Source organism: Tupaia chinensis, unplaced genomic scaffold, assembly GCF_000334495.1.
Source record: "Tupaia chinensis unplaced genomic scaffold, TupChi_1.0 Scaffold149921_1, whole genome shotgun sequence".
In the NCBI taxonomy this organism is placed as follows: Eukaryota; Metazoa; Chordata; class Mammalia; order Scandentia; family Tupaiidae; genus Tupaia; species Tupaia belangeri.
In genome coordinates, this window is record NW_006209765.1 from 724,217 (window position 1) to 740,946 (window position 16,730).

Below are 16,730 nucleotides of genomic sequence, written 5' to 3' on the forward strand. Positions count from 1 at the left end.
TGACAGCGTGAGGGGTACCTCAAGGATGCTAAATCTAATGTTCAAGCCAGGACTCTGGAATTTCATATTAAGACCCTATCATAGTTCATTCAGGCTGCTCTAACACAATGCTATGAGCTGGGTAATTTTTCAAGCACAGGAATTCATTTCTCACAAATCTGGAGGCTAGAACATCCAAAATCAAAACGCCAGCAGATTCTGTGCCTGATAAGGGCTGGCTGCTTTCTGGTTCATCGATGGTGCCTTATGAATATGAACTTACATGTAGAAGGGGCATAGAGCTAGCTCCTGGGCTGTCTTACATAAGAACAATATCCCATTCATGAAGGGTCCACTTTCATAACTTAATTGCCTTCCAAAGGCTCCACCTCCTAATGCCATCATCTTGGGTTACAGAATTTCAACATAAGAAACTGGAGGCTGGAGTGTGAGCACAAACATTTAGACCATAGCAGACTTTCAATTTTTTTAAGTTTTTATTTTATTTTTTAAGAATTATTTTATGTATTTCTTTATTTTTTAATTTGACGAGAGAGAGAGAGAGAGAGAAAGTGAGAAAGTAAGCCGCTGCCAGGTCCAGGACTTGAACCAAAGTCGACCATGTGGGAATCCGGTGCCCTTAACCACCATGCCACCTGCCGGCCCCAAGCAGATTAATGTTTTAACACTATAAACATCCTACTTCTTTCTAGAAAATATATAAATAAAGCGAAACCTGTCTGTGGGCCAGATATAACCCATAAGCAGGTAGAACTCTGGATGATTTGTTTTGCTGCTTCTGTGTTAATTAGAAGTTGAGTTTAAGTATAAATGGCAGAGGAATCAAATAAGTTTCTTTTCTCATTCATGTAAAAGAAATTTGAAGATGGGCAGTCCAATGTTAGTAAGGCGGCTTCATGTTTTCAGAGGCAGGCTGCTCTCAGCACGCTTGTTGCCATTGCGATGGTGAAGCCACCATTTTCTTGGTCCAAGGCAGCTGGTAGAACTCCAGTCTTCACATCCAGGCAGCACAATGGAGGCTGGAATAGCAAAGTGCATCTCTATCTGTATTTATGTGTCTTCTTGGAAGTTCTCCAAAACACTGCCACACGTCTTTGGCCAGAACTGAGTCACACAAGCAGACTTCACTGCAAAAGCAGCTGAAAATTTTGTGTGTTGAATGGCTAGCCTTGCAACCAGCTAAAAGTCTAGGTTCTGCTACAAAATGGACATTGAAGGAAACAAGATGTCTTTGAAACCCTCATGTATAGCATTAGAATTTTTTCACTAGAAAAATAATATATATACAACCAAACAAGTCAGACTGTAATACCAACTCCAGATGTTAATAATACGTGCAACCTTCCATAGATTTACATATTCTCAAACATTGCTTTCAAATTCAACGTTTTGTTCTCCTTTTCTTGTAAAATATAATTGATGAACATAAAAGTACACATGTACAGGTAGATTTCAAAAGTTTGTGGACAATAGAATTAAAGTACAAGTTTACTTTGCTGCAAAACTAATTGAAATACATACTTTTTTAAAAAATAAGCATTTCCATGAACTTTGTGAAGACCTCTTGTATAACAATTTATAAACTCTCATGTACCACTCTCCCTTCTTCTAAAGACCCTCTCCTGCTCTGAGATAATCCTACATGATGACAACCTTATCCTTTCCCCAATAGCACCCATTATTCTGACCTGAAAATAATCATTTCCGTCTTCTAAAAATCATCTTATTGCATTTGATAATCTTATCAACTTGGGTAAACTTGAATTGTGGTTCCCAGAATCTCATTTCCTGTGTGATTCCAGGTCAAAGTTGAGATATTTACGTACATGTTCATGAATGAGAATGGCTTGTAATTTGCCTTTTTTATACTTTCTTGGGTTTAAATATCAAGATTGTACATAAAATGAGCTATAGTGTTTCACCCGTGTTTAGGCTTTGAAAAAGCGTGGGTAAAAATGATCCATCCCTAGAGTTCAGTAACATTTTCCAGAACAGCCTTATGAGTTTTTAAGTTCTCTTTAGGAGAAATTTTTTTTACTGCTGTTTTAGAACTACCGATTCAAGTTCTGCAATGTCAAAAGACTATTCAAGTTTGGTAAATTATAATTTTCTAGAAAGTAGAATGTTCATAAATCATGTTGATTTGACTCTGTATATTCTCCTAATTTTTAAAAATTTCTACTGTTCTGGTCCATCAGGTGGCATGGTGGTTAAGGTGCTGGATCTCATCTGGCCAACAGTACATTTCAAGTCTTGGACCCAGAGACCTGAAAAACACACCGGCATGTGTGTGTGCAAGTCCAAAACCCTGAGGAAAATGAAGGAGAAGGGACTGTGATGTAGTCATCCCCCAAGGGTGACTCCTCACTTTCACTCTCTGTTTCTGCAAGTGCCAGTGGCCTATAACAAAAAACAAACAAGTAAAAACAAAATCTACTGTTCTATTGAGTAGCATATTAAAATATCCCTGTGTGATTCTAGATTTCTGTACTTATCATTATAGATCTGTAAATACTTTATGTTTGAGACCATGTTTTTTTCAAGAGTGTTTTGTGGGGGTTTTTTGTTAGTTTTCTGGTTTTTTTGTTTTTTTTTTTTTTGGCTTTAGGACATGTGCTGGAGAGAAAGAGAGACAGAGACAGTGAGAGGGAAAGTGAGAAATCACCCCTCAGGGCAGAAGGCCACACCACAATCCCTTCTCCTCCATTCTCCTCTCCATTCTCCTCTCAGGATCTTGGGCATGCATACACATGTGCCCAATATGACTTTCAAGCCATTGGTCCAGGACTCGAACTACAGCCCATGTGAGAGTACAACGATGTAACCACTACTTCATCTGTTGGCCCCCAGCCCATGTTCTTAAGTTCACAGAAATTTAAACTCATTGAAATCCATGGTAAATTGAAACTTCAATTATTATAAAGTGACCCCTTTTAACTCAAGTAATTTTTAGCATTGTTATATTTGTTCCTGCTATTAAGTAAATCAATATTTTCATTTATTTAATATACACATGTTATATCTTTCCTATCACAATAATTTCAACATTTCTATAAATTTTCATTTTAGATACTTTTTTTTATATAGGTTTTTGCTATAGGGCGCGTGCGCTCGCCAGACAGAGAGAGACAGAGAGACAGAAAGCAAGAAATCACCCCCCCAGGGGGGATGGTCACGCCGCAATCCCTTCTCCTCCATTCTCCTCTCGGGATCTTGGGCACGCACGCACACGCGCCCGGCGTGAGTTTTAAGCCACCGGGTCCAGGAAGTGAACAGCGCTCGACTACGTGGGAGTCCAGTGACATAGCCATTACGCTAACTGCTGGTTCCCTAGATACATATTTTTAATGACAATTTTATTTGCTTTTTCCAGTTTACATATATTTAATGACAATTTTATTTGCTTTTTCCAGTTTAATCATTTTATTTTTTTAACTGAAATGCTACATCTATTTACAATAAATTATTTATGTAAGGGCCAGCAGGGTGGCATACTGGTGAAGATCCTGGTTTCTTACATTTTTCAACCATGGTTCAATTCCCGGACCTCGTGGCTTGAAAATCACACTAGGTGTGTGTGCATGTGTGCGTGCCCAAAATCCCAAGAGGAGAGTGGAGGAAAAGGGGTTGCAGCATGGCCACCCACCACCCAGGGGGTGACTTCTCACTTTCCCTCTCACTCTCTGTCTCTCTATGGTGAGTACATGCACCCTATGGAAAAAAAAATTAAAAATAAAATAAAAACAAAAAGTTATTTGTATGTAATTATTACTGACATATTTGGATGCTTTCTTCTTGGCACATCTGCTATGGGTTTCCTTTCTCTCTTTTCTTCACTTCTTTTGTATTGTTTTATAATTCCATTTTTCCATATTGCAGATTAGAGGAAACAAAAATATGGGGACCAGCAGGTGGTGTGGTGGTTAAGGCGCTGTACACTCCTATGTGGCCGACCATGGTTAGAGTCCCAGACCTGGTGGCTTGCTTTCTCACTTTCCCTCTCTCTCTCTCCCCCTCTATGTTTCTCTCTGATCAAATTTTAAAGAATAAATGAATAAATAATTAAGATTGAATAAAATAATTCTAAAAAAGACTCACTTTACTTTTTAGAACGTAGAAATGAGAGCAGGTATATTTTGAAGCATAATACCTCACATTTTTACCTCTCTCCTAGACAGAACAAGGCCCTTAGGACATTTTAATTCCATTTACCTTTCCTGACAGATGCAACATACTAATTTTGTATTGAATTATAATTTTATATTGATTTTAAAGTCCTGTAAGGTTATTATAGTTGTTGTAGATTCTTGTTCTTTTGATTTAGTCACATATGTATCTCTTCTTTTGCTTTTAATTCCTTCTTACATATTGGAGCTTTAATATTACTTTATTTCTGCCTAAAGTACATACTTTAGAATTACTAAGTCTGGCAGGTTGCATAGTGGGTAAGGTGCTGGACTCCCATGTGGCCAACCAGTTTGAGTTCTGGATTCGACAGCTTAAAAATTACATGTATATGTGTGTGTGCCCTGGATCCCAGGAGAAAAATAGAGAAAAAGGGATTGTGACATGGCCATCCCTCCTGAGGGGTGATTTCTTACTCTCCCTCTCACTGTCTCTGTCTCTCCGACAAGCACACGCATCCTACAGCAAAAAAAAAAGAGAAAGAAAGAAAGAAAGAAAGAAAGAAAGAAAGAAAGAAAGAAAGAAAGAAAGAAAGAAAAAGAAAGGAAGGAAAAGAAAGAAAGAAAGAAAGAAAGAAAGAAAGGACGGACGGACTCCTTTATCAGGGGTCACCAATGGCAAACTCACTCTATTTCCATTTTTTTTTTTTTATGAAAGTCTTTTCCTTACCTTTAATTTTTTTAGAACTATTTTATTTATTATTATTTTTATTTGCAATAGGGCATGTGCGCTCAGAATAGAGAGAGAATGTGAGAAAGCGAGTCACCAGGTCTGAGACTCAAATTGCCGTGTGCCATGTGGGAATCCAGATAAAATAACTCCTTTGAACTTAATTTACTTTTTTTTCTACCACCTTTTAGTATTCCTTTTTGTCTTTGGTGTTCTTTAGTTTTATTATGATGTGTCAATATTTGGATTTCATTTCATTTGCTTTTTTAATTCTCATGGAATTTCTTGAACTTGTGGACTAGTTTCCTTAATCAGTTCTGGAAAATTCTGAACTGTTATTTCTGCAGATACTGATTTTGCCCAATTTTTTCCTTTTGTATTCTCTATTTGAAAAAATTCCTTCTGATCTTTATTTAAGATCCCCATTTCTCTCTTCAATTGCTGCTATACCAATTGTTGTTAAACCTCTTCTTTAAGTTTTTAATTTTCTGATAGTTACTACATTCTTAATTTTAAAAACTTTTTTATATTATTGTTCAATTCTACTATGACTTTTTTTATGGTTTCCTATTCTCTAAAAATATCTTCAATCTTTCTTTTTTTATTTAAATTTCAAAGAATATTTGGTCCATAATTTTTGTCAGTTTTTCCAATATATGAAACCATCATCCATTTCTGATATATGCTCTTTTCTTCTGGTTCTTATTTAAGCCATCTTGAATTATTATACGCTTGGTTATTCTTCACTATATACTGATTGTGTCCTTGAAAAGGGTTTGTTCTGACTCTTTGAGGGACAAATATTGAAGTGCCTTTTTCTAGAGAAAGATTCTGTACTTTTTTCTTGGAGACAGATGAGGTCACTGATAGTCTGTCTCTATCATAAATTAGAAAAACCTTTTATGTGAAGGGTCCTGCACCATGCCAGCAGTGGAAACTCAATCCTTAACTGCAATGACAGCGACATTGTGTCCACAGCTTCATAGGAACAAGCTGTTGTTTGTTTTTTTAATTGTTGTTTTTACTTCCTTTTTTTCTGTTCTGCTTAATAATAAAGCCAAACCTCCTGCCTGGGGTTAAAAGGAGATAGCTTTATATCTAGTTTAAGCTTGTAGTAAGGAAAGCGACCTTTGATAGCTCAGTTAACCACAGAGACTGTGGTTATGAGACTACTTATAAGACTACCTAAGGAGCAAATTATGTTTTATGTTTTTGGACTTTTGTCCCCCTTGAAAGTTGTGCTCCTTAAGAACAAAACCCAATGTGTGCCTCATAAGTAAAAGCAGATACACATGAAGAAAAAGTAATCAAGATAAAAATTATCGATAAGTTAAATAATAATGTCTTAAATAAGAAAGGTATTTAATGACTCACAAACACGAAATCTGGGAGTAGGCTGTGATAACGCTGAGTTTATTTATTAGCAAACCATACTTCCAGATTTCTTGCCATGTGAGTCATTGAATTACCTAAGTATATGACACTTTAAGCAGAAAACATCCTGACTGATACATCACTCTTTTTAACTTTTGCCAATCTAATGGGTGGAGAAAACTGGTATGCTGTTTTAATTTGCATCTTTCTATTAGTAAAGTTGAACACTTATTTACTTTTTAACTTTAAACAAATTTTTATTACACAAAGGTTGTCACATAATTGGACATTTCTCTCCTTTGCACACAATTATTCTTACTCTCCATAGAAAGGCTGCTTCTTAACTTCTCATCCAGTGATGGCAAGCACTAAAAGATTTTAAGAGAACAGTAGTAAAAATGCCTCCGTGATTTAAGTTGAAAGCAGTACATTGGTACATGGCTCTTGCACCCAGGACCAGGAATGTACAGAGGTTCTTTTTATTAAAAAATATAAATTATCTGCAGCCATGGACAATGAGAGCAGTAAACCATTATATATTGTCAACTGAAACCAGTAACTGATGGTTACAGTGATTTTTCTTAAACATCAGCCAGCCTCTTTCCTCCAGTTTTTTTTTATTCAATCGACTACTCTGAAGTTATCAGTGAGGAGCACTGCCTTGACCTTCCTGTCACAGTCCATGTATAATGGTAAAATTCTACTCTAGAAATTAGAACATGTCGCCTCCCATACCACTTCCCAATCCACCCATCCCAAGCTCCTTCTCCTCTCTAGGGATTTCTGTGAATACAGCTTCTGTTCAAGTTAATAGAACAGCCACTCCAGCAGCACCCGGCAATGCAGTCCCTACAACCTTTGTTGGGTCAATGATTCCCTTTTCACCATATTCACAAAATCCCCAAGCCTGGCTTCATAACCAACTTCTGAAGAACTTTGCATAATTTTATCAACTATCAAAGACCTTTCAATACCTGCATTCTCAGCTATGGTCATTGCAGGAGTTTTGAGTGTTCTTTTTAATAATTTCTATACCTATTTTTTGACCTTCATTAGCTGGAGTCAGGGAGTCCAAGGCTGGAATGCACCAAAGCTGAGCACAACCCTGTCCCAGAAATATGCCTTCAACAGCAGCTCTTGTAGAAATGAGGGTATTTTTAACTCTTTTTATTTTATTATTCACTTCAGCATCACTGGTCCCACCAACTTGCAGCATGGCTACTCCATTGGAAAGTTTTGCCTGAAGTTCATTCAGTTTTTCCTTTCCATATTCACTAGTTATAACATCCAACTGCTTGATGATTTCTTCAAGTTGTTTTCAATTTGAGCCTTGTCACCTTTTCCTCTCAAGAGCATGGCATCTGACATCATCTTTGGTCTCAATGACCTCTCCAACTTTTCCTAATTCATAAGGCTGAACATGCTCAATATTTAGGATCAACTTCTCTTTTCCAAACACTGCACCACTAGTAGCCGTATTTTTAAGCTGGTTCTGCCTGGAGCTTTTACTGCTATGATCTGAAGACCAACTTTTAGCCTATTAAAAACAAATGTACTTAGAGCTTCCTCATCGACATTTTCAGCAATTATGACCATGAGGTTAGGGTAGGTATTGGCAATATCAAGAACAGGTACAATGGACTAGATACTAGAAATTTTCTTTTCACTCAATAGAACATAGACATCCTGCAATTCACATCTCTGACCTTTCGATGTGTTAATAAAGTATGGAGAAATGCAGTCTCAATCAAACTTCATGCCTTCAATAATTCCTAATTCATCATTCAGTGTTTTTCCACCCTTTACTGTGATAACACCCTTTCTTACAAGCTTTTTCATGACACCAGAAATAATATTACCAATTTCTTTGTCTCCATTTGCAAATATTGTAGCTCCCTGAGCAATTTCTTGGGTGAATGGGGTCATCCTAGGTTTAGACTGCTTCATAAGTTCAGCAATTACAACATCAACAGCTAACATCACACCTCTCTTGATTTCCACTAGATTAGCACCTTTCTCAAAGCCTTTTCGGTAATAGAGCAAGCCACAGTAGCTTTGGTGGTCCCATCCAGCATCTTCATCTGTGTTAGTGGCAATATCTTAAACCAGTTTAGCTATAATATATTTATATTTACCTTGTAAGTCAGTTGATTTTGCCACAGTCACGCCATCTTTTTTTTTTTTTTTTTTTTTTTTTTGTGACTTTCCCAAAAAGTAATCAAGATAAAAATTATCGATAAGTTAAATAATAATGTCTTAAATAAGAAAGGTATTTAATGACTCACAAACACGAAATCTGGGAGTAGGCTGTGATAACGCTGAGTTTATTTATTAGCAAACCATACTTCCAGATTTCTTGCCATGTGAGTCATTGAATTACCTAAGTATATGACACTTTAAGCAGAAAACATCCTGACTGATACATCACTCTTTTTAACTTTTGCCAATCTAATGGGTGGAGAAAACTGGTATGCTGTTTTAATTTGCATCTTTCTATTAGTAAAGTTGAACACTTATTTACTTTTTAACTTTAAACAAATTTTTATTACACAAAGGTTGTCACATAATTGGACATTTCTCTCCTTTGCACACAATTATTCTTACTCTCCATAGAAAGGCTGCTTCTTAACTTCTCATCCAGTGATGGCAAGCACTAAAAGATTTTAAGAGAACAGTAGTAAAAATGCCTCCGTGATTTAAGTTGAAAGCAGTACATTGGTACATGGCTCTTGCACCCAGGACCAGGAATGTACAGAGGTTCTTTTTATTAAAAAATATAAATTATCTGCAGCCATGGACAATGAGAGCAGTAAACCATTATATATTGTCAACTGAAACCAGTAACTGATGGTTACAGTGATTTTTCTTAAACATCAGCCAGCCTTTCCTCCAGTTTTTTTTTATTCAATCGACTACTCTGAAGTTATCAGTGAGGAGCACTGCCTTGACCTTCCTGTCACAGTCCATGTATAATGGTAAAATTCTACTCTAAAAATTAGAACATGTCGCCTCCCATACCACTTCCCAATCCACCCATCCCAAGCTCCTTCTCCTCTCTAGGGATTTCTGTGAATACAGCTTCTGTTCAAGTTAATAGAACAGCCACTCCAGCAGCACCCGGCAATGCAGTCCCTACAACCTTTGTTGGGTCAATGATTCCCTTTTCACCATATTCACAAAATCCCCAAGCCTGGCTTCATAACCAACTTCTGAAGAACTTTGCATAATTTTATCAACTATCAAAGACCTTTCAATACCTGCATTCTCAGCTATGGTCATTGCAGGAGTTTTGAGTGTTCTTTTTAATAATTTCTATACCTATTTTTTGACCTTCATTAGCTGGAGTCAGGGAGTCCAAGGCTGGAATGCACCAAAGCTGAGCACAACCCTGTCCCAGAAATATGCCTTCAACAGCAGCTCTTGTAGAAATGAGGGTATTTTTAACTCTTTTTATTTTATTATTCACTTCAGCATCACTGGTCCCACCAACTTGCAGCATGGCTACTCCATTGGAAAGTTTTGCCTGAAGTTCATTCAGTTTTTCCTTTCCATATTCACTAGTTATAACATCCAACTGCTTGATGATTTCTTCAAGTTGTTTTCAATTTGAGCCTTGTCACCTTTTCCTCTCAAGAGCATGGCATCTGACATCATCTTTGGTCTCAATGACCTCTCCAACTTTTCCTAATTCATAAGGCTGAACATGCTCAATATTTAGGATCAACTTCTCTTTTCCAAACACTGCACCACTAGTAGCCGTATTTTTAAGCTGGTTCTGCCTGGAGTTTTTACTGCTATGATCTGAAGACCAACTTTTAGCCTATTCAAAACAAATGTACTTAGAGCTTCCTCATCGACATTTTCAGCAATTATGACCATGAGGTTAGGGTAGGTATTGGCAATATCAAGAACAGGTACAATGGACTAGATACTAGAAATTTTCTTTTCACTCAATAGAACATAGACATCCTGCAATTCACATCTCTGACCTTTCGATGTGTTAATAAAGTATGGAGAAATGCAGTCTCAATCAAACTTCATGCCTTCAATAATTCCTAATTCATCATTCAGTGTTTTTCCACCCTTTACTGTGATAACACCCTTTCTTACAAGCTTTTTCATGACACCAGAAATAATATTACCAATTTCTTTGTCTCCATTTGCAAATATTGTAGCTCCCTGAGCAATTTCTTGGGTGAATGGGGTCATCCTAGGTTTAGACTGCTTCATAAGTTCAGCAATTACAACATCAACAGCTAACATCACACCTCTCTTGATTTCCACTAGATTAGCACCTTTCTCAAAGCCTTTTCGGTAATAGAGCAAGCCACAGTAGCTTTGGTGGTCCCATCCAGCATCTTCATCTGTGTTAGTGGCAATATCTTAAACCAGTTTAGCTATAATATATTTATATTTACCTTGTAAGTCAGTTGATTTTGCCACAGTCACGCCATCTTTTTTTTTTTTTTTTTTTCACTTTGGGACTTCCCCAAATCTGTTAAATAATTCCCTTTGGCCTCACTGTAACCACTACAGCATCAGCTAAAATGTCTATACCTTGAAACGTTAAGGCTTACACACTCGCACCCCAAATTTTACATCTTTGGCATAAGCCCAAGTGAGATGAGGACCCAGTGCCCTGGACACTGGCCTCATCTGGCAAAGGATGAGGGGCCAATTCCTGGTGTGCTGGTGCAACCACCCTCTCTTACATGGGGAAGGGGCAGTGGTCTGAACATCTTTTCAATAATTTAACATTTTGGTTTTTCTCATCATCAAAATTTTTGTTGTTTTTTTGCCCTTTTTTTAAAAAAAATTCTTTTTATTTCCATTTCTTTTATACATTCAGTCTCATGTTACTTAGGTTACAAAGTGAATATTCCAATATGTACACATTTCTCACCAGTCCAGCTGACAATACTATAACGTTATCTTCAATAGGTAATAATCCATTTCTTTGTCCCACAAATGCCCTGTCTCTCTATTTTTCTCATTAATGTTCTTCTTCAGACTCTACTCCTTCACCTGCCCTCTTCCCACACTGTATCTGGAACTCACAACCATTTACTAAGTTTCTATAACCTTTAGTCATTCAGTTTCGACGATAGCGTGCAGACACCCAGTATATATTAAGTGGAGGCACCTGTTTCGTCTCTCTCTCTCTCCCCCCTCTCTCTCTCTTCCTCACTCTGAGCCCTCTATTGCCACACACACACATACATGCAAACAAGTTCTTTCACCTTTTAAATAGTTACCTTTCTCAAGTTATATGTACTGTAAGTATTTCTTTTTTTATGCAATTCAGTAGCTTTTCTTTCAGTTCACTGTAGAGTATGTGCACTCACCAGAAAAGAGACAGAAATAGAGAAAGTGAGAAAGTTCTCCTCATGAGGAGGGCCATGCCACAGTCTCTTGTCCATTTCCCCTTTTAGGATTCTGAAGACATGTGCACACACTCTCTGTGTGCCTATCAAGCTGCAGGGTCCGGGACTTAAATCATACACGTCAGCCATGTGAAATCCAGCCACCTATCATGCCACTGGCTGGCTCTATGCTACCCAATACTTAATTTATTTCTTGGTTTTATTTACGTGATCTCTTATCACTTATTTTTATTTTAGGTTTCATGTAGTCGATTATATCTGTCTTTTCCCTTTATAGCAACTGTGTTTCCTGTCATATTTAAGAGCAGTTTCATTACTACAAAGTCATAATAATCTTTTTTTTTCTAAATTTTCCTCTGACATTTAAATTGTTTTATATTTCACAATTAGATATTTAATCAAGCTGTAATTTATTTTTGTATATGGTATGACACTGTGGTACAGCCCTATTTTCTTCCAGATGGATAGATAATTATGCCAGCATCATTTCAAAAATAGACTATCCTAGAATTTCCATTTTTGCCAAGTTACACTTTAGATGTCCACAGAAAGCATTTTCGGTACAGTGCACAGAAAAATGCTGAGTAAAGAGCCAGATGGTGGTGCAGTGGTAAAAAACACAATGCTCTGTGAAGCTGACCCACAGGGAACATTTCAGGTTCATGAATGGAGACCTCCCTGAATATGCTGGGCACACATGCCTACGATCCAGGGCTGGCTGAAGCTGGTGTGGACTGCTGCAGCAAGAAACCATTGGGGGTGTTCTCTCTCTCTCTCTCTCTCTCTCTCTCCTTCTCTCTTTGCCTCTCTTGCTCATGGGAAAAGAGAGTATTTAAATAAATACTCAATAAAGTATAAATGAAGACCATATTTTTTCTATTTTATGATAAAGTGGGTAGGAAAATGAATGAATCACTCAGCAGTAAAAAATAAAGAGTGAATCCAGAAAGGTATTTGAGCACTGGGGCTGCCATTCACCCTGGAATTATCTGCCAGTTCTTGGTGATTATGTGCTTAGTTTACCAGACTTTATCACAAGGTCAGGAGATGGAACATGCTTCCCGAACCAGTGACAAATCAGGTAAGAGATCGTTGTATAAATCAGGAAACTCTGAATGGCACTAGCTTTATCTTTTAATTTTAGAGCTCGTTTATTAATTTATTTTATATATTTTTTAATAAAGCAAAAATTACACAATGTGTGTGTATGTGTGTTTGGAATGAAGAAAAATGTTCCACAGAGAGAGATGGCATGTCTCAATATTGACTTTGGGTAGAACGAAAAAAAATAAAAAAGAATATTTAAATATAAGCTTCAAAAGTTTCTTCCTGATAAAGTTTCCAAGAGCAAGAGTTTACAATAAAAATTCACAAAAAACACAGCCACCAAAAATAAGAGTCAGTAGAATTGAACCCACAGAAACTGTAGATATGGAAATTATCAAAAGTCCAGAGGATAGAAAATACGGAAAAAGGAGTTTAAGAAACATGGAAGATAGAGACAGAAGGCCCAACTAATACCAAATCAGTGAAGAAACTATGAAGAAAATTGAGGGGCACTTACTAAAGGGTTTACAGATAGAACGCACTGTAGGGACACACAGAAAACATCTTCAGTGTGGATGAGACTTTTTTTTAACCTACTATTTGTTTTCCTGTGTTTTCTCCTCTGTTCACCCTAACCAGTGTTAGTCAGTCTTTTATTTCTGAAATGAAAATATTCTTGAGGACTTAAGGATAACTCTTACTTCCAACAGTAATTCTTCCCACTAAAATGGCTTCTTCCCTAACTTTGAGGAATCTGAGCATGAAGAATCTTGCACGTGTTGTGACCTGTGTAGGTAACTTAATGAAACCTGAGTACTAGATCAGAGGGCACTGGGATAATCTGCAGGCCCCTGGCCCATCAGGGACACTGAGGCACGGGCTTTCACTGGGCATGCAGGTCCTGGTCCAGCCCCACCCCAGTTCTCTCAACTTCAGAGCCCCGCCCTCTCCTGCCAGAAAGGGAGGCTGCTTTTTTTCTTTCTTTTGTTAATTTCCTACTTCTTACCTCATAGGGCAGCCCACAGCTCTCCAGCAGAGCCCAGTTTCATCTGCAGTCCCCTGGCAAAATCTCTTCTTTTTTCTTCCCTCTAATATTGTCTTCTTCTCCTCATCCTCCACCCACCCAGAGGAACTAGACAGGTCTAGAATCATAGTTTACAGACACCTTTGTATTATGAGGTTCCCTGGAGCCTCCCTTTTACTGAATCACCTGCAAAAAAGGAGAAACTGCTCTTCAGACACTTGAATAGAAGATGCTTCCATTAGAGACCACATTACTAAACACAGCAGAAGAGAGACTTTGGCACACATCAATCCATAGCAAAAGGAAGAAACTTGTTATCAGTGGCAAAAAATATTCTCCAAAAAGGTATACAAAAGTGAATACACCATCCAGTGGCTAGAAGTAGAAGAAGTCTCAGGTTTGAAGAAACCAGGAAATATGTCTCTATCAACAGAACACAATAACTCCCCTCCATCTCTTGACAAAAACAGAAGTTATCAAAATGGCAGACAAAGAATTCAGACTGTTCATAGTGACAAAACTCCATGAGTTGGAACAGAAAAGAGACAATGAACTTCAGGAGATGAGGAAGTCCTTCCATGATTGGAAAGAAGAAATGGACACTATAAGAAGAATCAGATAGAACTATTAGGGATGAAGTCTGTAATACAGGAAATCAAAAAATCTTTTGAAAGTATTAAAAGTTGATTACACCATGCTAAAGATTGAATCTCTGATGTAGAAGATAAACCACTGACCTAGAAAAAAAAAAAAAAAACACCAAAAAGACAGAGAAAATAACAAAAAAAAAAATGAGGATAATATATGAGAAATACTAGATTCCATTAAACGTCTAAACATCTGAATAATCGGTATCCCAGAAAGTGATGAAACCAGTAAGGGCATGGAAAATCTATTCCATGAAATTCTGGAAGAAAACTTCCCAAGTCTAGAGAAGCACTCAAACATCCAAACCCAAGAAATATACAGAACCCCAAATAGAATCAACCCAAGAATTCTCCCCCAGGCACATCCTAGCCAGCCTGGCCAAAACCACAGATAAAGACAAAAGACAAAATTTAGCAAGAGAGAAACAAGTGACTTACAAAGGTCATTCCATCAGGCTAAACCAGACTTTTGGATGGAAAAAATGCAAGCAAGGAAAGAATGGGAAGGCATATTGAAAGTGTTAAAAGGAAAACAATTTCAAACAAGATTGTTATATACAGCAAGATTATCCTTCATATGGGAAAAAAAGATTAAAATCTTCTCAAACAAAACCTGAAATAATTTGCCAACACCAGACCAGCTCTTCAAGAAACTCTGAAGAGAGTCCTGCTCCAGGAAATCTAAAGAATGGACAGCCAGAAATAAGGGAATAAAACACAACCAAGACAATGGCCAACTTAAAGGTAGGGACAAGTCCAGAAAGATCGATAATAACATAGAATGTTAATGGATTAAATTCTCCAATCAAGAGACACAGACTGGCTGAATGAATTAAAAAAAAAAAAAAAAAAAAAAAAAACCCCAAAAACCCTTTTTTTGTTCCCTCAAAAAACCTAAAAGCGAAGGGCTGGAAAAAGGTATTCCGTGCAAATGGGAACCAAAAAGAGCTGGAGTCGTGGTCCTAATTTCTAACAAAATAGGCTTTAAAACCAAAAGTGTTCAAAGAGACAAAGAAGGGCATTATGTAGTAGTAAAAGGGCTAATCCATCAAGAAGACATAATGCTTATAAATATCTATGCACCGAACTCAGGAGCAACCAAGTATGTGAAGGAAAGATCTTAAAGGAGAGAGAGAGATTGCAACACAATAATTACCGGAGACCTCAACATCCCCTATCTCCATCTAGATAAAAAATAAGTAGAGGATGGGAACCAGCAGTTGGTGTAATGGCTATGTCGCTGGACTCCCACGTAGTCAACCACGGTTCACGTCCCAGACCTGGTGGCTTAAAACTCACGCCGGGCGTGTGTGTGTGTGTGTGCCCAAGATCCCGAGAGGAGAATGGAGGAGAAGGGATTGCGGCGTGACCATCCCCCCTGGGGGGGTGATTTCTCGCTTTCTGTCTCTATGTCTCTCTCTGTCTGTCTGGTGAGCACACACGCCCTATAGCAAAAAATTCTCCAAAAAAAAAATAATAATAATAAGTAGAGGTAAAGGATATAAATGACACCATAAAACAAATGGACTTAACAGCAATCTATAGAACTTTCCACCCAAAAACCACAAGATACACTTTTTTCTTATACGCACATGGAACCTTTTTGAAGATTGATCACATGAAAAGGCAAAAAGCAAGTCTCTTCAGACTCAAAGGCATAGAAACTATATCCAGCATATTCTCCGACCATGATGGAATTAAACTTGATATTAATTTCAAGCGAAATCCTCAAAAATACACAAATACATGGAAACTAAATAACCTACTCCTGAATGGCTTTACAACTTCTGAAGAAATAAAGACCGAAATCACAAGATTGATGGAAGTTAATGACAATGAGGACACGAGTTTCCATACTCTTTGGGACACTGCTAAAGCAATCATAAGAGGGAAGTTCATAGCAATTAGTGCACACAAGTAAATGGAAAAAGGCAAATGGACCACATAACATCATGCCTCAGAGAATTGGAAAAGCAACAGCAAAAAATTTCTGAAAACTCCAGTAGAAAAGAAATAATAAAGATCTGAGCAGAAATAAATGAAATAGAAAATAAATGAACTATACAAAAAATAAACTAAAGTAAAAGCTGGTTCTTTGAAAAGATAAACAAAACCATTAACAAGACTTATTAAGAAAAAGAGAAAATGGAACCAGGTAAATCAAATTTGCAATAAAGATGGCACTATAACAACAGGCATAATAGAAATACAACATCATTAGAGGATACTATGAACAACTATATGCCAACAAATAAGAAAATCTGGATGAGATAGACAAATTCCTGAACACGTATAATCTACCAAGATTGAGTCAGGAGGATGTAGAAAGTCTGAAGAGGCCCATAACAAGTCAGAAGATTGAATCAGTAATAAATAACTTCCCAACAAAGAAAAGCCCTG

At 37.3% G+C, this 16,730-nt stretch overlaps 1 protein-coding gene and 1 pseudogene across 4 annotated transcripts in view; both read right to left on the reverse strand.

Moving 5' to 3' along the window:
• The window catches only part of ACVR1C (activin A receptor type 1C), a 116,543-nt gene that overhangs the window by 40,241 nt on the left and 59,572 nt on the right, over nucleotides 1–16,730 (reverse strand). The window lies entirely within an intron of this gene.
• On the reverse strand, nucleotides 9,224–10,967 carry LOC102498384 (60 kDa heat shock protein, mitochondrial pseudogene; annotated as a pseudogene).